Below are 20,751 nucleotides of genomic sequence, written 5' to 3' on the forward strand. Positions count from 1 at the left end.
TGAACACCTTCAAGAGTAAATTGGATGCTTATCTTGCTGGGATCCTATGACCTCAGCTGACTTCCTGCCCTTTGGGCAGGGGGCTGGACTCGATGAGCTCTCGAGGTCCCTTCCAGTCTTGATGTCTATGAAATCTATGTAATCTATGAAACTAGGAGACTTATGCAGACAGCTCACCACTGTCTGCCCTTCTGTTTTTAGAGCAGTGTTCGGAGCACGGTCAGCTTTCCAGCAGCATGAGAGCCCGACAGAAGGATGACTCAGCCCCAGCTGGAGCACTGATTCATCACACTAAGGACTCAAAGAGCCATCTGGCCCCAGAAGAGAGAGAAGGACCATCACAAACACATTTGAACTGCCTCTTGTGTAACATTCTTTCCTGTGCAGCACATGTTTCTGGCTTAGATAATGGCATTATGACTTCTCTGTTTCAGTTTCAGGATAATAGGTTCCAGAAGATTGTGCCACTTCCCAGCAGAGTTACATAGGTGATCCCTCACCAGTTTACGAAACAATGTGCCTTTTGCCTCAAAGACATCCTAATTTTACAAGGGTGGTCACTTGAGTTCACAGAATTACAGAGCTACAGAAAGCCAGTGGTATCTTTGGTCAATCCCCAAAAATCAGTTAGTGAAATATGTAGTGACTCTGGTGCACCATGAATTAGCTTCATCCATATATCAGGGAACCTACCTGGTCTGTTCTTTTGATGAGGGCCGGTAGGATCTGCTGATCCATGCAGCGGATATTTACTTTAAAAAATCTCTTGGAGAGATAGTCCAGAAGTGATATACATAGGGAAGATGAAAGTTTTCCCATAACCATAGACATCCTTTTAGGATTACTGGATGCTTTACCTGGCATATTCAGTTGTGGGATGGAAGCACTTCTATTTAAAACAGCATTTGTCCTAGGCTTTTTTCCTTTATTTTGGGGGGTAAGGGGGGGGGTCCCTTCCAAGGTTAACAAATCTATGCTGTAAATGACTGGGAATAGTCATTAATGCATAATGAATGCATGGTCTCTCTAAAGAGTAATGTCTCTGAATTTGAGAGATTCAAAAGCAGGCAAACGGCAGCAGGGCCTGAGGTGCCAGTAAAAAAATGTCTGTATCTAATAAAAGAAGTCAAAGTGTGGGATTCTGTTTGGGCAGCTAAACAGCAGTTTTCCAGTGGCATAAGTGGCATTTGCACACATTTTGCAATTCTATTACCCATGTAATATGGGCACATAAATATGTTACCTGCCCTGATAAAATACTAATGCATATAGGCATTAAACATTATAGACATTAGGGCTGGAAGGTACCTTGCAAGATTGTCAGGTCCAGCCCCAAGTACTGGTCTACATGATCAGTAAGTTGTATATACATGCCCAGCATACATGCGTAAGTCACAAAATTGTAGCCAAACTAAAACCTGTGACTGGGTGAAAACCCCCTCCCATGTTTTAGTTCCAAGAGCTGAATAGTTAGGACACTTGCTCCAGAAAGTAGGAGACTTGGGTCCTAGGATCCCCTTCATCCAGAAGGTGATTTGAACCCTTATACCTCTTCCTTCCTCTGACAACACTCTTACCACCAGGTGACAGACTATATATTAGTTTGAGAGAAACTTGGAACTGATTGTGTCTTCCAGGCCAAACATAAAATTGTTTTAGTCATAAATGCTTGTGAAGTGAGTTTGGCAGGGTTCTGCCAAGGTATGAGAGACTGTGAACTGTGAGGTTCCTATCGTTTTCTTCCTTGGAACCTGGCATTTCACTGGTCATGCACTCAGACACTGAAATAAACAACACTCTCCCCTCGTCTCCCCAATATGGGAATCAAATTTTGGTTTCAGTATAATAGGAACTGGATTGGGCAAAATGTAGAGATAGTAGGTGTGACCAAGCTAACCACTAGCACATCCACTGCCAAGTGTTGACTGCAGATAAGAACTAGAAGAACCAGTTTCTACAGATAAAATAAAGACAGGATTTTGCTTTTGGACTTTGCATCTAAAAAAATGAGTCCCAAAGTCTTCCTACCCCAGTACTCTCCTTTGGTACTGTTTTTTTCCTCAAAGAGGTAAGGCCAAGAACGCTGAAAAATACGAGCAGAGTTCTGGGGAAGTACACTGAAGAAGGTCTACTCTCTTTTATGGATTATGTGATAGCACTTCTACAGTCCCAATTTTCACATGCACACAAATCATTGACAGTTAACCTGAACTAGCAGTCCATTGTGCTAACATGGCTCAGGCTCACCAAGTGCTCTAGCTAGTAGGACACAAGGGTATGCTCTGACTGACATTCACTAAGTGGTGTCCATTCCCTTGGAAATACTTCCCCAAGTCCCTTTTATGTGTTTCAATAACTGTTTTGTGAACAGTTCCTGCTGTGAAGTTATATATTGAGTTCACTGAATCTTAAGCACCCAGTGGAGGGCAACAAAAGGGGGCTAGGGCACATGAGTTATGAGGAGAGGCTGAGGGAATTGGACTTATGTAGTCTGCAGAAGAGAAGACTGGGCAGGGGGTGGGGTTAATAGCAGTCTTCAACTACCTTAAGGGTAGTTCCAAAGAGGATGGAGCTGGACTGTTCTCAGTGGTGGCAGATGACAGAATAAGGAGCAATGGGCTCAAGTTGCAGTGAGGAAGTTTAGGTTAGATATAAGAAAAAACCTTTTCACCAGAAAGGTAGTAAAACACTGGAATAGGTTATCCAGACAGGTTGTGGGATCTCCATTCTTGGTGGTTTTTAAGATCCAGCTAGACAAAGCCTAGCTGTAATGATTTAGTTGGGCATGGTCCTGCTTTGAGCAGGAGGTTGGACTAGATGACTTCCTAAGGTCCCTTCCTATCCTAATTTTCAATGATTGTATGATTCTATGATATGTATACATCTTCTCTCCAGCTTTTAGAGCCCTTGTAGAGGTATAGGTCTCAGAAATGTATGGGCCTGGCAATCCAAAAGTCCCATGACACTGTAATATTGCTATTCCTAACCTTTCTTTGGCAGTATTCCAAATATTCCAATATCTTCTGTTCGAGGTAAAATCATTCCTGTCTAAAGAAACCCACACAAATATTCATCCAACCTACTTTTAAAAACTTAAAATCAGTAAAAAACAGAGCTCTTCAACTTCTCCAGGTAATCTGATGCTATTAAACTAGGCTTTATTAAAGAACATTATATAAGTAAAATAGAGCGTGGATAGACTTATTTTAACAAGCTTAAATGGGGAAACAAATGAGGGTACTGCTCCAGAAAAAACTACCTTGTCATGAAGCTTGTAATGGAATCTTTAACATATCCATAGCTGCTGCAGCACAGCTAGGCATGATTATGAAGTATAAATCAGAAGACCACAGAGAAGGCAAAAAAAAAATAGCCTGATGACAACAAATAGCCATCTGGCACATCTGCTGTGCATTTTGTTCAGCTTCAAAACTTACTCTGTAAGATAAAAGACCCAAGTCCCTATTTCGTTTCCTTTCTAATACTACTGATGCTTAACTGTCAATTAAAAGTGGAGTATCAGTGTTTGAGTACAATCAGTCACCCAGTCCTTTGCCGAGGTTGTATTAGCAGTTCACAAATATTTGATATGATAAACAGATGCTATTCCATGAAAAATATTTGAAACTCCATGTCCGCCTTTGTGACCAATTAAAATTGTTTGTTCTTTTGGCACTTGTATAGATAACACATCTGATGATTAGATAAAACAATTTTCAGAAAAAAACAGATACACATCCACGCCTTGAAAATGGATTGATCAAACAATTCATAAATGGGACATTTCTGAATAGTTTTTACCTAACTCAGATTTTATAGCATGATTTTTTAGTCCTGCTGCATGTTTCTGTTCCACTTGAATGAGATCTGCCTCTCAGAAAGCTCTTAGTGTACTTTCCAAGCCATTACCGTCCATTAGATGCAGAGAGAGGCATGAGCCTTATCTCTGCTTTCTTGCTTGGTAACAAGCCAAAATAGTTGCAACCTAATCACAAGGATTAAGGCAAAATACTGTATTAGGATAGTGTGCAGTCTTGCATTAGCCACGGCTGATGTTTAATGCAGGAAGCTTAAATGCAAATAAAGGATTAAAAACATAGACAGGTGCCTTTCCCTGTTGTCCTCCCTTCTCTCTTTTCCTAAAACTATTTCTTCCTCTCCTTCTACATACTTTTTTTGATGAGTCAATTTGTGACTATTGCAGAGAGAGTACTGCAAAACTTGAATTACAGATCTCTCTCTTTCTTAATTAATGATATATACCTACACCTAAGCACCTAATGATCTCTGATGTGTCTTAATATAATAACATTTGGATGAAGTACTAATCCCACCCCTCCTACAAACACATTTTAAAAGATGACAAACAAAAAGACTTATCCAAGACCACATAGAAAGTTTGTTGGCAGAATAGGAAACAGAGCTGCCCAAATACTGCTCAGTGCCCCGGCCAACTCTATTGCTACCTTTCTCTCCTGATAGATAAACGTGAGTCTCGTAGATCACTGGTTGTCAACCTTTTTAGTACCAGGACCTATCTGTAAACATCATTGACCAGTCCTGATCCAGTGCCCCTCACTCCCAACCCTCTGCTCCCTGCCCCCAGCCCCTCAGTGTGTGGGGCAGAGAGTGGATGTGTGGGGATGGGACAGGGGGGTTGTGTGGGGGGCATGAAGTATCCCAAGCAGCCACTCACAGGCTGGAACTCTGCCATCCTACAAGGGAAAAGCTACAGTTTCCCACATTTTTTTCTATTAAAGGAGTATCCATTTTTTAAATTCATTGATCCATTTTTAAAGTTTGACCCTTTCATATATTCCTGAGACCCACTTTTGGGTCATGACACATGGGTTGAGAAATGCTGTCTTAGATCATGTACTTACAGCCCCCAAGTTACAGACACATAAAGATGCATGCATGCACACATGTGCACACACATCTTAGAAGGCTGTGGCTACACGCAGCCCTTCATTTCTAGCAATGGTACTTCAGGAATTTCTGAGAAATTTCCACCATTGGAAATCTTTCTGGGAAAGGGAGCAACACAGATGTTCATCCTGCTTCCCACACCTTCCTCAGACTGGGGCAATCCAAGTCTGGGCAGGTTGTGGAGAGCAGTGGCTACTTCACTCCTCCTGTTGCTAGAAAAGTGTTGCTAGATGGGTGATACCTGGTCTGGGGAACAAGCATGAAGTGATGCAAAGTGGACTGGGAGGGGAGTGGAGACAAATGCCTGCAGCCCCTGCCCTAGATGGGGGTATCCCCTGGAAAGCACAAGTCTGTAAGTCCTGCCTGGGGCCTGTCAATTGGCTCCCCACCTAGGCAGCATGGTCAAAGCCTGTGCCTGCAGTCCTGCGAATGGGGCTGCAGTCAGGCTTCATCCTTGGTGGCATGTTCAAAGCTGGTGCCAGCAGATACTGGCTTTGAATGCCCCACAACCATGTAGCATTTGCAGAGCTGTGTGCCTGCAGTCACACTCCAGACTGGGAGAAGAGTGCAGCAGCAGGTCAGTGCCCCTTCAACCCATTTCCCAAGTCAGGGACATCTGGGTCTATGGAGCAGGCAGGGAGCAGTAGGACCCTGCAAGACTTCTCCAGGCAATGGGTATGGGAGGAGTCAAGCTGCAGGGAATTGCTCCACCTCTCAGAGGGACTGCATAGATATCATATCTTTCTCCCAGAGGGAGCATATTTCCTTCAAGAGGAGTTGAATAAAAATCCATATACTTCTAGTTTCCACTGGGAGAGTAATGATTCTCCTGGTTGTAACTTAAGATCTATATGTGGCATACGCTACAAAAAAGGAGACTTTAAAAAAAAATTGATCATTGAATAATACACTAATATTGAATGATGAAGTTAGAAACCTGATCAGATTTAGTGATCAGAAGTCTTCCACATTCTTTTTCCATACGTACTTGACCATCTGTTTGCCTAATCTGTACCCACAAATACAGGATTGTGCAGATGAACATGTCTTTCAATGTTTGGGACATATAAGTGAACATTTGGATCTAAAACTCTTGAGAGACATATGGTACCTTATTTATTCTTAAGATATCATCAGTAGGAACAGATCATAAATTTATTGAAAATAAAACAGTGGATGTAAAATGACTGGAAAATTACTGAAATGTAAAGTGAAGTCAATGAGATTGTATTTATACAAGTAGTATTAATGACGTGACTGTGTAAAAGGAATAAAATGTCTCATCAAAAATGAACAGGGAATTCAGACTAGTATGTAGCTAGCAATTGCCTTTAAAAAATACTCTGTTCAATAGAGACGTTATAACTCCTCAAAAATGCCATACTTTGCCAGCCCTCATGTTGTTTCCCCAAAACTCATATAACCTGTCATTCTATATATGACACAATATATAGAATCTGATGAAGTATTACAGATATGACAAGAACCATCAGTCAAGGAATAAAAATACAAAAAGAGAGATGTGTTTTATGCTTCATAGACTTAGTTTTCAAATATTCACCACTACTTACTTTGAGCATCTAATGAACAAGGCAGAAAAAATACTATTCATTTTATTAGGCATGCCTATTTGTCAGGTTTTTTATTCCTATTTCATTTCCTCACTAAGTGGTTAGCTGTCTTAATGCCAACTAGTGTGACTGAATAGCACCAAAGCAAGAGAAAAAATAGAAATCAGTTTAAGAGTATTTAGTTTTACAGAACTGAAATAACTCCCTGTACTGTAACTCCCTGTCCAAGTTCGGAGATGACATCAAGTTATGGGGCAAAGTTAACACACCGGAAGGCAGGGAGCAGATACAGGCCGATCTGGACAGGTTGGATCAATGGGCAGAATGAAGCAGGATGCGATTCAGCAAAGACAAATGCAAGGTACTCCACCTAGGGAGGAGGAATCCCCAGCACACCTATCAGTTGGGGGATGACCTCCTCAGCAGCTCAGCAGCTGAAAGGGATCTTGGAGTCATAGTTGACAGCAGTGTAACGAAGCCATCAACAAAGCCGATCGCACCTTGTCTTGCATTAGAAGATGCATAACCAACAGATCAAGGGAGGTGATGCTCTCCATCTATGCATCATTGATCAGGCCACAGTTTGAATATTGTGTCCAGTTTTGGGTGCCGCGCTTCAAGAGGGATGCGGAGAATCTGGAGAGGGTCCAGAGGAGGGCTACTCATATGATTAGTGGCCTCCATGCAAGACCCTACGAGGGGAGGTTGAGGGATCTGGACCTCTTCAGCCTTCACAAGAGATGTCTGAGGGGAGACCTTGTAGCAACCTATGTTTATCAAAGGAGGACAGCAGAGAATTAGAGATGTGCTATTTACCAGGGCACCCCTAGGAGTAACTAGGAATAAAGGGTACAAACTAGTGGAGAGTAGATTCAGGTTAGACATTAAGAAGAAATTTTTCACAGTAAGGGTGGCCAGAATCTGGAATGGGCTGCCAAGAGAGATGGTACTATCACCTGACGTGGAGGTCTTCAAGAGGAGGCTAGATAGGCACCTGGCTGGGGTCGTCTGACCTTGGTCCTCTTTCCTGCCTGGGGCAGGGGGTTGGACGCGATGATCATTCAGGGCCCCTTCCAACTCTACAATCTATGAATCTAAGAACAGCCACATCAGACACAAGACGGTTCCTGAGTCTTCTTTGTCAGTCCCAGGAAGTGAACCATGGAACTCTGAAATATATACTTAAAGAGATTACACAGGTTGTTGATACTGGGTGCATCTATAAGAGATGCTGTACTGTGAAGCAGCATAGTTTACTGTGCAGTAGGCATGTGCATAAGCTTACTACAGACTAAACCTTGCTAATCGTGAGTAAATTTGCTACCCGCAAATGGACCTGCAAAGAGATAAGGATCTCCCAGTGCTGGTCCTGCTGTCATGGAGACAGTGTTGGGAGGTCCCTGCTAGCAGGGGCTGGGGATGCTGTTCCCCACTCAGCCCCACAATCATGGAGCTGAGCAAGGAACAAGATCTCCATCCCATGATCACCAAGCAGGGCCTGGGAACTGTCTGAGTCAGGGGAAGGACCCAGCCCTGCACCCCGCTTGGGCGATCAAGGCACAGGGCTTGGAAAGTGCTGCAGGGATAGGGCAGGTCCCTTGCCCCAATCTGCCTGTGAGGCAGCTAGTAGGAAGCCCCCAGTTGGGGGCTCATTGCTAGCTACTCCACTGGTGGATCAGGGCAAGGGCCCTCCCCTTCCCCTGCAGCTATCTCCAAGTTCCCCACCCTAATAAGGGAGCCAAGGGTGGGAGCTCACTGCTTCTAGAGCAAGGGGGACATTGTCCCTACCCCAGCAGCAGGCAGCATCCTCGGAGCAGGAAGCAGTGTCCCAGCCCTGGCCAGAAAACAGCTGTCTCCTGCCCCGGTGCTCCCTGCCAGCCCCTGAACTAGCGCCCAGGTGGCACTCCTCCTGGTGGCAGCAGGGACCCATTGCGTCCCTACACATGTAGATGCCTGCCTGGTAGCATTTACTCACAAGTAGTTTACTCATGTATAAAACCAATGCAGGTATAGAAACACCCACTACACAGCATTCACCCCCCCACTACAGTCTCCATTAAGAATCACTGGTAATAGATTGGTAGTCTCTGTCATGCACCATAGGCATCTTATGCAGAGTCTACTTTTACTTAATCCTATAGCACAACAAATACAACTTGGCATTTCACGTTATGCTCATCTTCTGTAGCAGGCACAACTGTGATACATCCCAGAAATCCTGAATTGCTTTAATCTGGTTAATTGTTTTTCTCTAACCACAAGAATGTTTATCAGTACATGTGACAATTCTGATCCTTTCCTAATTAAGTTGGTGTGAAACCAGCTTTAGCTTCTGCAAAATGACTGGAATTATTGGAAAAGAAATAGTATAAATGAGAGAAGAATTAATCATGTGGCAACTATATCACAACATACTGCAGTTGATAGTAAAGGGTATAATTAAAGCATGTATTTCTCTAGTTCCCATCATTATGGTAATTGCTTTGCCTATGCTAATTTAGGATCATAAGAAAGTAGTGTTGGAAGAGATTCCCCAGGGTCACCTAGTCCCAGACACCTGCTCAGTGCAGGATCATCCCTAACTAAGCCATCCAAGTCAAGTGTCTGTGCAACCTGCTCTTGAAAATCTCCAAGGATAGAAATTCCACTGCTTCTCTAGGTAGCATTTTCCAGTGCTTTACCACCCTTATAGTCAGAAAGTTCCTCCCAAGCTCCAACCTAAATATCCTCTGCTGCAGCTTGATCAGGCCCTGGGGCCCTACGCCATCCCTGCCCAATGGGATTGGGCTCTAGGGCCCCATATCACCCTGGACACCCAGTCCAGATCACAGGACCATGCTATTTAGCCAGTGAGACTCCCATGGGTCCAAAAATTTGGGAGCTGAGGAGCAAGGACACTGCTCCCCCACTGATCTCCCACACCACATTTTTGGTCCTTTGGGGAGCTCAGACTGGATGATCTTCTGCTGGGAGCTGGATCTAGCCCATAATCTAGGGGTTAAGCACCTTTGGTCTAGTCTGTATTTCTTTAGCTTGCTAATGAGACTGCTGTGGAAGACAGTGTTAAAAACCTTACTAAAGTCAAGATATATCGCATCCACTCCTCTTCCTGCATTCATAGAGCCTGTCCCCTTATCCAAGAAAGAAATCAGGCTGGTCAGATATGACTTCATAATTTCATAGTTAGTAGGGTCAGAAGGGACCTGAGCAGATCATCAAGTCCGACCCCCTGCCATGGCAGGAAAGAGTACTGGGGTCAAACGACCCCAGCAAGGTGATTGTCAAGCCTTGTCTTAAAGACCCCTAGGGTAGGAGCCAGCACCACTTCACTTGGAAGTTGGTTGCAGATCCTAGCTGCCCCGAAAGTGAAGTAGCACCTCCTGATGTCTAATCTGAATTTACCCCTGCCAGCTTGTGACCGTTATTCCTGGTCACTCCTGGTAGCACTCGGGGGAACAGGGACTCCCCAACACCTGCTGGACCCCTCTGACTAGTTTGTAACACACCATTAGATCCCCCCTCAACCTTCTCTTGTGGAGGCTGAACAGGTTCAGGTCCCTTAGCCTCTTCTCACAAGGCCTGTCCTGCTACCCCCTGATCATGCAAGTGGCCCTCCTCTGGACCCGCTCCATGTTGTCCACATCCCTCTTGAAATGAGGCGCCCAGAACTGGACACAATACTCCAGCTGTGGCCTGACCAGTGCCACATAGAGGGGGAGTATCACCTCCTTGGACCTGCTTGAGATGCACTTGTGGATGCATGACAAGGAGTCGTTGGCCTTCCAGACCGCATCCCCACACTGCCAGCCCATGTTCATCTTGGCATCAGTGATGACTCCAAGATCCTTTTCTGCTTCTGCATTGATGAGAAGGGAGTTCCCCAGCTTGTAGGTATGTATGGTGATGGTTCTTCCTCCACAGGTGTATGACCTTGCACTTGTCAGTGTTGAATCCCATCCTATTCTCATCCGCCCACCCCCGTAACCTGTCTAGGTCCAATTGTAGCCTATTCCTTCCTTCTAACATGCCCAAATCCACCCGCATCTTAGTGTCATCAGCAAATTTGAACAGGATGCTTTTTACCCCCTCGTCCAAGTCACTGAAGAAGATGTTGAACAGTGCAGGCCGGAGGACCGAGCCCTGCAGAACCCCACTGCTCACATCCCTCCAGGTCGAAAATGACCCATCCACCACCACTCTCTGGGTGTGGCCCTCCAGCCAGTTGGCGACCCACTTGACTGTGTGGGTGTCGACACCACAGTCCCCCAGTTTTTTAATAAGAAAGGGGTGAGAGACACTGTCGAAGGCCTTCCGAAAGTCCAGAAAGACTATGTCCACTGCTACCCATGCATCTAATGATTTGTTGACCTGGTCATACAAGACCACCAGGTTGGTCTGACAGGACCTGCTTCTAATGAACCCATGTTGGTGTCCCTAAGCATAATCTCCCCTGCTGGCCCCTCATGGACATGTGCCCGAATAATTCTCTCAAAAATTTTACCCAGGATCGACGTAAGACTAACTGGCCTATAGTTCCCTGGGACCTCCTTCCTCCCTTTTTTGAAGATGGGAACCACGTTGGCCCTCTTCTAGTCCTCTGGCACCTCACCAGAGCATGACAAGTGCTCGTAAAACTGTGCCGGGGTCCCACAATGACCTCAGCTAATTCCCTCAGCACTCTGGGGTGGAGATCGTCCGGACCAGCTGATTTAAATACATGCAGTCCCTCCAGAAGTTCCCAGACTAGATCCTCATTGACCCTTGGCCTTGGTGCGTCTCCCTTGGGACCTGAGGGGGGCCCCATGGGGGTGCTGATCTGGTCCCTGCTTAGGAAAATGGAGGCAAAGAAGTCATTAAATAGGTTAGCTTTGTCATCTGGTGTGACGACCAGTTTTCCTAGCATGTCTTGCAGGGGCCCCACGTTACCCGGTAACTTATTTTAGCCCCCTATGTATTTTAAAAAGGACCTCTTGTCCTCGATCCAGGAAGCTAATCCCAGTTCCATCTCTGCCTTGGCCTTTCTGACTGCCCCCCTGCATTCCCAAGCAACCGCAGTATAGTCCTCCCTGGTGATGGCCCCTCCCTTCCATTGGGTGTATACCTCCCTTTTAGCTAGAAGACATTCCCAGATGCTTTTGGTGAGCCATGAAAGCTTTTGCACCCTCCTGCTCCCTTTGATCCATGCTGGGATTACCTCCCTTTGGGCTTGAAGGATCATCTCCTTAAGGAGCAATCACTGTTCTTGGACACCTGGCTCCCCTCCCCTCTGGGACCTCAGTGCTTCCCAGACTATTCTCCTTAGCTCATTGAAGTCTGCCCTCCTGAAATCTAGGGCTGCTGCCTTGCTGTAGGCCTTTGCCACCTTGTGCTTGGTGAACCCATGATGACTGTGTCTCTCACCTTGTTCTCCTCTAGGTGTATCACAATGGACTCTTTGAGGACCTGCCCCATGATATCTTCAGATACTGAGAGCAGGCTGGCTGGTCTGTTCTTCCATTCATCCTCCTTCTTCCCTTTCTTAAAGATGCGCATTATATATTTACCCATTTCCAAGCTTGGACCTTACCCAACCTCCAAGTTCCCAAAGAGAATAGCTAATGGCTCTGAAGTTACCTCAGCCAATTCCTTCAGTACTCTAGGATGCATCTGTTTTGGCTCTGGTGACTTGAAAGCATCAAGTCTTTCTATGTAGTTTCTAATCTGCTCTACCATTACACTAGGCCAGGGGTTCAGATGAAGGTCCCTGGGCTAGTCTGCAGGCCATACCAGGAATGATCCCCTGTGCACTACCCCACCATGTCTCCATAATGCCACGGACCTCCAATTCTTTCTGTTTGTTCCCTATGCTTCTCACATTTGTATACAGTGATGTACCCAGACTCCTGGCAGCCCCAGGCAAATTGTTAGTATTGGGCCCCTCTTCACCAGATATAATAATAATAATAATAATCAGACAATGAGGGAAAAAAAAACATTTTTGGGGTTCACCCATGTCTGTGTCCAGTGGCCACCTGGTTCAGCCATGCCTATGTCCACCCTGCTTAGTATACAGATATTTCAGGTGTCTGTTTGCCCTATCTTCTCCTTGAGAATATTTCTGCTATTGTTTTTCTTACATAATGATTCCACATAAAACTGATTGCCAGGTGTGCAAGACTAACTTAGCTAAAAACACTTCTGCCAGATGCACAGGATTCCAATTTCAGAATATCTATTTCATACAAGAAGTAGAGTTTATTTTGGAATATCTTTGATTGGACCAGGCTTATATTTGGGAGAGAGATTAGAGAAGCTTTCAGGCACAAAAAGCCCTTCCTCAGGTAACCTGAGAAAATTAGTTTTATCTTTGTTTAAGGTGATCTGAGGAAGGGATTTTTTGTACCCGATAGCTTGTCTAATATCTCTCCCAGCTATATAGTGAATCCAATAAAAGATATTACAAAACAAATCCTACTTCTCAACTGTTCCCCAGACCATCAAGGCTATACCACTATTATGTTCATACCCCACCATGGTGTTCAATGAGATTTGGCTTACTTTTTGTGCCTGCTGCTACTATTTGTCCATGCCTCTGCCTTGTTGTTCTGTAGCAGAGCTAGTAGCAGCTGTTGCACTTGGAATTTGTTTGTCTTTGCTAGCCTTTTTCATGTTCTGATGGCACAGAGATTATTTTGCACAAAACAGCTCTTTTATAAACCACAAGAAGCAATCAAGAGAAAATTAATTTTGAACTGGCACTGACTCCAATCCTTGATCTTTGTTGCAATCATGGATGGAAGCTAGGCACCAAGTTCAGATTCAGTTCTAACCTTCCCCAAAAAATCAAGAAGTGTTAAGAAACTGTGTCAGATCCTGACCAAATAAGAAGATGGGGCCAATTCTAGGTTGAGATCTGGGGTAAGCTCAAACATAACAGAAGTCTTAAGTTGTCTGGGACATTGCATTTTGGCCTGAGCCCACCAGTAGATACAATGTCGTTAGCTACTTCTCTGCCAGAAAGAACCCACTTTCCCTCTCTTTTATTCATAACATAAAGTCTTTAAGTCACACAGCAGGAGCAAGATGAGAGTTGCTATTTAAATCCAGGAGTCAGGCTCTCCCTACAGCTTGATGAATGAAAGCAGTGTAAATACAGCTGCTGCTTGGGCTAGAATTTCAGTATTTAGTACACTGCTGAAAAGTCCAGGGAATTCTAGTTTGATTCATACTATTTTACCAAAATCCAGATACATCAACAAACACAAAATGAGAAGAATCACCTATCCAAATATACAAGACGTGTTTATAACATTAGGTGCCTTCTTTTCTGGGGATCAAGTCTGTCATACTGACACCTCAATTTCTCTGAGAATGCATAATACCAATCCAAAAAACTCCGCAGTAGAAACTAAATATGGTCAACCCATCTGGAAAACAAGGCTTGTGTAGAGCCAAAGATTTAGTTCCTAATTTTGAGTGATCGAGGTTGAAAAGTTGGATTTGAAATTGGATACCAAACAAGGAAACTGCCCAAAGATCAAGGCCAATTCTGAGAGTACTGCCTCAAATCCAGATTCAAATGCCTCTTTACTTCAGGAAAATGTTGATTTCAATCTGCTTCTGAATTTTGGGCTGTGGATTTATCCCTATGTTGGATAAATTGAAACAGAGGAGCTGACAAACAACAAGTAATCTGATTGGCTAGAATTCTCAGACTTCATTATCTTCCTGTAATCTCTAATCCTGAATTGCCTGCAATGCTGTCTTCCAAAATATTTCTTGATGAATATACAAGAAATGTTCCAATGTATGAAGGCAGCTGCTTTTTGGGCATATTCATCAAGATCATACCATTGCTTATAGATAAATTTATAAGTTTAGCTTAGTATCAGATGTGTCTGAAACAGAAGCAAAGGATTATTCCCTGCTGTCCTAAATTACCTCTCTTGTCACTCTAAGCACAACTCTTCCCTCATTAGAGAAGGATGCTGAGCCTTGTTCTGTTTTCTAGATCCCAAAACATCCAGCAGGGTCAGTCTAACTGCAAAGATTTTATGATAAATAAAGATCCACATATGACAAGGATCTTAAAATTGTTTCATAATCCAAGGAAGTGACAGAAAATGATGGGCTAAATTCTGTCCACCTTTCACCCCTAACTGAAAGCAATGACAAAATGATGTTTCTTAGCCCATGTCTAGAAATATATGTGAAATATATAATGCTTCTTAATATTATGTAATCATTCAAGTCAAGTGGATGTAAATACACATTTAAAAGTAAAATGTGCTTTAAAAAATGAATCTCAGCAGCAATGCTGCAAGACTCCCTCAGGGATGCTGCAGCACATATGCCCATGCAAGCCGGTAAGCGTACAGCTCACTTCTCCCTAGCCCTGCCCCAGAGACCCACAGACAAGGGGAACTTGTGGCTGCTTCCTTCCAGCTTCCAACAGTCTCTGCCCTGGCCACTCTGAGCAGTGTGGTGTACCACAAGCAGGTGGCACAGAGCTATGTTTTTCAGCCTGTCTTATCCGCCAAAGCCTTGCATGCTTCCAAGGCAAGTGAGAGGAGCTTTACAGGCAGGTGTGCACATCCCTAGAGGAGCAGTTCCAGCAACAGAAGCTACTCTTGCCCCCTTAGACATAGGCTGAAGGCAGGGAGGTGGGTCCACCTGTGCCCTCCAAAGGCTCATTTGTTTTGTTGCCCCTGTCCCTGAGCCTTTGACCTCCTCAGTGATCTCCATATGCCACACAGCTGAAGCCCAGCATCTTGCCCCTGCTGGCTGGATGTCCTTGGACCTCATCTATTTTAGCCCTAAGGCTGGAGTTCAAGAGGGATTGCCCTGAGATAACTAAAGTTAGACAGTGACCTCCTGACAGTGACCTGGTTCCCATTGCTGACCTGGACCCAAGTGTGGGGAGTCCAGGTGCCACTCCAGAAACAAACATGCACAGAGCCAGGGGCAGCAACCTTAAGGGGTGACTATACTATAATAATGTAATTAATACATAACACATTAATTAATAACATTATGCTTAAATTATAATATTAATTATATATTTCTATTAGGCAGACAAGTTTCTTTGGGTAAATCTGATATCTGTTATTAGACCAACTCAAATAGTTGGAAAAATTCTTAGAAACTTTTGGGTTTAAATACCCGTTGTCATGCTGAGGAAGCATCTGCAGTTGGTGTGTGCTTTTCCAGGATGGAATGAATAGTAAAGAAGCCAGAGGCTGCTATGCATGTAAGAAAGGCAATCAGTGAAGATCTACATTGAGGAGTCAGGGGGTGAGAGACAGGCTATGGATAGGGAACAGAGATGAATGTAGCAGGTAAATAGTGGAAAGGTACCTGGGAAGTCAGATGTCAGGCAGGTTGTAATGTGTCATAAATCCAATGTCTATATTTAGTGCATGATTTGTTGTATCCAGGAGGCTAATGAAGTGAAGGCTCATCTGTGAAAAGTGTTTTATAAATTTCCTTTGAGGATTAGAACTGAAAGATTGGTGAGAGAGTGGTTTTCTTGTAAGAAATGAGCTCCCTGAACACCTAATATTTCTATTAATTTTTTTACATGGGGTGTTTCTGAATTGTGAAATGGAGAAATGGGATGCTGCTGAATTCTAAAATGGAGGACCTTGAGTCTAGAAAGCTGAGAACCACTGGCTTAGATGCTTTTCTGACTAAACAAGCATGTACGTTATTGTTTTTATGAACTAGGACCATAATGACAGTTTCTATTGTAACAAGTAAGTAGGTAAGTAAAGCCTACTGCCTGAAATTTAGTTCTAAATGTTTTGGTTATTAACGTTTCTGACATCACATTGCATTTATCAAGCTTAGGCATTTACATTTTTCTCTTTAACCATTAGCTAACCAACCTCAATTCATGAATAATAAAAAAGGAGCAACATTCCCTGTGTGAAAAGTAATTTTCTTTATTTGCAAAAGGGCAACTGAAGGTAAATTTATGATTAATCAAGTATATATAACTTAATGAAGGTTGTCAACTCTGAAAGATTAAAACTATGAATGATTGTCAACTCTGAATGATTAAACACAGAACAATGTGCAGAGTCTCAAAGTCAGTTCAAAACCATCAGGCTGGCAATGGTGGGATGGAAAAGCTGTCACCCAAATTCAGCGATAAGATGTCATAAGAAAAAGTGATTACATTTACACAGATCATTTGTCACAGTTAAATTGAGCCATTGGAATAAAGCCTTTCCCTGTGATCAATGCTTTCTGCTTCAGCTTGACATTTATTTATGCTAAAGGTGGAGACATTTATCTAGGCACAGGAGATCATTACCCTACGACATTGTTCAAGTTGATTCTCTTCTCCTAGTTACAGTTATGCTGTGACTAGTACATAGAAGTATACACTCCATCACTGAAATGAATGAATTGAATATTACACTTTGCTTCTTAAAATTCATAGCAAAAATATTACATTTGGCCTCAGTGGCTTATCATCATATTGATAGACATTTATATTCACTCTGAATGAGAAACTGGTTTAGTTTAGATCAATCTTTATACCAGACTGTAGCACTGAAATAGCCTCACAGAAGAATTGGCCATCATTGTAATGAGTTTTGCTTACATAGGTATAATCAGGCAATTTAATACTTGTATAAAAAGGCCAGGTCTTCTGAGGGTGGCGAAAACCCATATCATTCCCTTGAAATCAGAGGAATTACTTTGGTTTGTACCAGAGGATCTGGTACCTTTTAAATGATCTGTGTCTTAAACAAACAGAAAGAAAGAAAAAACCTGCCACAATTCACCTCTAAAATTGTAATTGCCCTAATTCAACAAAAACTAAATGAAAGAGGTTTAAATGAAAGTGGTCATGCATGGAACTTCCTGGGGAAGTGGCATTCAGTTCTCTGATCTGCTACAGATGACCTATGTCACCTTAGACAAATCATTTACTTTCTCCATGCCTCAGTAAACTAGTGACTTTCTTACCTCACATATTGTGGCAACAGGGGTCATTTTAAAACCTAAGACAGATAGGTAGACAGACAGATTGGTCAATCTAAGACATGCATTTTTAGTATTCTTTATGGGAAAAGTTCTTCAAATCTGAGGTAACATCCACTTACATAAGAGGAAATTTGGAAATTTAAAGGAAAATAATTTAAAAGTTTTTACACTTTCCCTTTTTAAATACTTCTTCAAATATAACTGTTTTTTTCAGGTAAGACAGTTTGGAAATTTTGAAGCAAAGCTGTTGTATTTTATTATTTTGAAGTAAATACATAAAAATTATTTCCCATTGCATGAGAGTTTTAAAAAAATGAATCATCCCCGTTCACCTTGAATGAGTCATTTTTGTCATTTTTTGAGGATTTTTTTCCCCTTTTATCAGTCTTCACTGTCATTGACAGTCCCTCAATACAACAGCAACAGACTTCCAGTAAATTGGGAAGTTATTAGTGAATCTGTAGCTGACTGAGGAGGCTGGTCTGAGATCTGTATGTTTGACTGCAGACACGGCAGATAGTAGATCCTTGTGATGCTTGCTCACAGCAACTTCCCTTTGTTTTTCATTTATCCACCTTCATAGTGAGGTCCTTCTTTTCTTTTGTGTCCTTGTGACAAGGTATTTAGCAGAATTTGCTAAATTTACTGGAATATGACACAGCTGCACCATGAACGCTTCTGCTATGGCCTCACACTTATGACCTCTGGGCTGTCCAGTATGTGCCTTAGCACTCCATTGTGAGGTGAGTTGGCTCATGATGCACTACAAGACATCAGTCATTACTGGGGACAATTCAATACTTGAATCTTCCAGTTACTGAAGTTAATACAGTATAACATCATAAATCTGGATACCAAAAATCTGGGATTATAAAAAATACGACACTTCCCCCAACTGCTCCGGTAATGGCCACCACTCCCTTCTGCCCTCCTTGACACAGACTGGGAAGCTTGCACACAGCAGCTGCTGCTGCCATTGACCACCCTGTGCCACCCCTCTGTGTGTGGGCACTGCTTTGGGACCAGTCACTGCTACCCCCCTGCTCTGCAACCAGCCACCAAACTGGTTTCAAAAATCCAGCATTTTCACATTTCTGTCAAGCGCTCAGTCCCGAGCATGCTGGATTTATGAGGTTATACTGTATTTCATTTCTTCACAGTAAAAACCAAATAGATTTTGTGTCTGAATTTGTAGTTCTTGACATTGTTGCAGGTCATCTTTCCATTTAAAATGTCTGATGAGGCTAAGGATCCTATGAGCAAAAAGGTCTGAATTCCCTGAATTATGCATTTTATTGGTGCCAATTTAGGTTGCATGGAAAGGTACAATTCAAAGTTTTGTGGGACAATTGTGTTTGGATGAGAGAACACTGCCACAATGATCCTTGCTACAATTTATTCATTCACAAAAGAAATCACTTTGCAGTTCAAAAAATTAGATGGATTATACAACTTAAAGAAAGTTAAATTGGAAGCTCGTGATAGAATTTGAAAATAAACTCTTTTCCTAAGACGAGCTTAATAGGTATCAGATTTTACACTTCACAGGAAATCCAATGATAGCAATTTGAGTTTTGGTCCAGTTTTTTAGCAGCTAGACTATCTTCTGGTTATTATTAATTTTGCTCCACATGAAGCACATTGACCTGCAGCCATGTGTCTGACCTCGGAAAGCATTCCAAATGATCCTTTTGCCCTCTTTAACTTGTGTCAAAGATAAAATAATAATCTGCCTTATTTATTTTGAATCCTGAACCCATTTTGGGCTACTGATCTGACAGTTTGGTTATGAATAATTTGAGGGATAGTGGAGGGAAAAAGATAATACCTTTAGACTTTAGTCTGACTGATTTCCCTCTAGGACACAAATAGGTAAGCAAAACTTTCCACATAATATCTTGATTGAGCAGGTAATGCTTTCTGCACCTGTCCATAATTGCATTGCAGGCAATGAAAGGAACATGATAAAACAAAAAACCAAACAAACAAAACCCCCCCCCAAAAAACAAACAAACCAGCAGGTGAATAACTGGAACTCAAAATTTTGAGTGCCTATATAGATCCAAGTTAAGAGGGACAGTAATCACCATCACTTTCTTCCTTTTTTATTGTAATTGGTTAAAGCAGGAAGTTAGAAATCCTAGAATTTTCCCCTTCTCTTGAAGGTCCTATGCTCCTTCATCACAAACCATATCCCCAAGTGGAATCATTTAAGTGAAATCAGACAGCTATAATAGAATTGGGGGTGGAGGAGGGGCACTGTTTGTTAATTTTCCTGGACACAACCCACATCTCTATTTCATCATGGCATTTTCAAACGTCCTAAAATTTTCTAAGTCTTGAGCTATAACAATAACCACAAAAACTTCAACCTTAAAGAATATGATGCTAGGAATGTAGTCCCACTGGAAGCAATAATATAAAACAGAGTGCTTATGAGATTGCCGTGAGCTGATATTCTTCTGTAAAAAGGACAGCAGCATGTTCTCTATAAATTAAAGGAACTACTAGAGGCTCCGTGTACTTCTGTTTTTGTCTTGTTCTTAGAGCTACATGCATGCAACTAAGGCAACGTAACTTAAGCTATGTTGAAGCATATGCAAGTACAGCTCCTTGATATGGTGGCATCCATCTTATGAGCCCTCCCCTGTGGTAGTCCCTTAGGGCTTCTTTATACAGGCTCCAGGGTGGGGGTGAGATGCTGAATGCACATGACACCAGGACTGCTGGATCATTCTAATTAAAATGCATTAGAGCAGGTGTTGGGCACGGGTATATATCACTTAATTGACTGAATTATTATTTCTGGAAACAAAATAATTTGGAAGGCAGTAATTCTAGATATTAAGTTCCAGTTCCATAAAGAAGGCGAAATCTTAGCCTCAGTACCCTGACTTCTACATAGCCATTTTACCTGCCCAAAAGTAAATGCAAAGTATGTGTTAATTGTGACTATTAGGAACAGGTAATATTCTGCACTCAACTTACCTATGTTTAAATAAATGGAAAAGGCAAAAGGAGGTGAAGAGTTAGGCCCATAAAGTCTTGAAACAAAACCACTGCATTGCAGGGTCTTTAAATAAAATAATTATATATCAGTATATCAGAGTAAATTGCTCTTTATATACATAAAACACAATTGTAGGAGAAAGAAGAAACACATATAATGGAATTAATGGAGTTAACATGGAATTCGCTTAATCTGGAATAAATAAATATTTAAGGTTGTTTAAAGCTAATGGAAATCAATAAGTGACAAAAGCACTAATTAAAC

Source organism: Crocodylus porosus, unplaced genomic scaffold (genome assembly GCF_001723895.1).
Source record: "Crocodylus porosus isolate Cpor-Errol unplaced genomic scaffold, CroPor_comp1, whole genome shotgun sequence".
In the NCBI taxonomy this organism is placed as follows: domain Eukaryota; kingdom Metazoa; phylum Chordata; order Crocodylia; family Crocodylidae; genus Crocodylus; species Crocodylus porosus.